Genomic DNA, 1,792 nt, shown 5'->3' on the forward strand with positions numbered 1-1,792 from the left:
CCCGCCTCGCCCTGCACCCCCGCTCCTCCCTCGGCGCTGGGAGGGGACGTTCTCTGCGAGTCTGACTAAGCGGCTTCCTCTGGAAACTCCTGGCCCCTGTGAGAAAAGGGGATTTTAGAGGCGGTGGCCGCCTCCGCTGTGCCCTGGTGCGTTGCGGCTGCCGGAGCGGGGCTTGGGGTGCTGGGTGATGCTGCGAAGGGGGTTTCTGGTTCATTGGGCGCAAGTCCAGCAGAGAGTATCTGTTATGTTTCTGTCGGCAGAAATTGTCGTGTTGCTCTTACAGAAGGGAGGTATCAGCTCTGTTAATTGAAAAACTGGAATTAAATCGATTTAATGTGGAGTGGAAGCCCGCACAGGTTAGGGGAAGAAGGAATTTCAGCAGGTAGCACGCAGCTCGCAGCCTCATAAAATGGTCATGGAATGCTTTGGATCAGAAGGGACCTTAAAGATCATCTAGTTTTAACCCCTCTGCCATGGGCAGGGACACCTTCCACTCCTAGTGCTCCCTGGAGCCTGGGGTTTGACACCCATGCTCCGAAAAATGTCCACTTCTCTCTTTGAGCAACACCTGCAAACATCTCCTTTTGAGGGATGGGCTTGAGGCTAAGCCAGGTCATGCTCACCTCTTCCCCCCACAAGGCAATGTTGATCTCTGTGGAGCTGCCCCTTCTGCCTGAGTGAAGCAAGAGAAATGTAATAGAAATTAACTCTGGCTTCTAGGGGTTTCCTTTGACACCAGCTGCTCAGAAGCCCATTCACAAAACTAAAACAGATTCTGTTTCATGAGAATGACTGGCCTCTTGACACTATGAAGTGTTTTTGAGGACGAAAGGGAGAACACCCAACAGTTTGGGAAGCATAAGTACTCAGCAGCTACTGAAAAAATGCTGCTCTGCCAAATACTCCAGTGACAGCTGGGAGTCAGCTTTCCTCCCATGGCAGTGAGTTGCTGCAAGTGGATACTGCAACCTCCTTCACCTGCATCCTGCTCACAGTGCATTACCCTGGCTGTGAAGAGTCCAGCTGCAGACCTTACTGCCTCAAAGCATGCTCAGCTCCCTGGAGCTTGACTGCCTGTCCAGGAGACACCAGCATAGCACAAGTGTCATCCAGGGATGCTCTCACTGCAGGTTTTTCCTGCACTTGGCTCTCTCCCAGTGCCTGTAGCCCACACACTCACTGATGAGCAGCTGTGTTGGGCTATTCACCCCCACTTTGAGTGACCTCAGCTTTTTTTCTTCACACAACAGATTCAGGAAAAAAAAAATTGGCAGCCATGGAGATCTCATGATTCCAAAATGAACACTGAATATGTTCCAATGCCAAGTGATTTTTTTTTTCCATCCTTCTAGGAATCACTGTAAGCTCTCTTAACTCATCGCTGAAGGCTGCAGCATGAGCTAGAATGACACTGCACCCTGGGCTGAGCAATGCTGTCTCATTCAGTTCTTACGAAAACAGAATAATACTGACCCATTTTCCATAGCTATGTTAGAATGTCATGACACATAGCTCACTTACAAATGGATTCAGGCCCGTCCTATAAATTCCTTTTGCTCAGTGATAGAAACCCACACAAAGCTTTTCTCTGTTCCCTTTACCCCTCTGTTCTCAATCTCTGTCAAGTGTTAAAGGGAGCTCCCTACCCTGTGAAGCCTCCAAGTCACAGCATTTACATATTACAGAAATGTAACATGGCCATCTTCCTGCAGTATCCTCAGTCAGGAACACATGTTCTCTGCTGCTGACTAGTCCTCTTGTAAGGTAAAATGTCCTCCCAAAATGTCAGAGG

Source organism: Myiozetetes cayanensis, unplaced genomic scaffold (genome assembly GCF_022539395.1).
Source record: "Myiozetetes cayanensis isolate MyiCay16 unplaced genomic scaffold, myiCay2020 scf5-8, whole genome shotgun sequence".
Classification (NCBI taxonomy): Eukaryota; Metazoa; Chordata; class Aves; order Passeriformes; family Tyrannidae; genus Myiozetetes; species Myiozetetes cayanensis.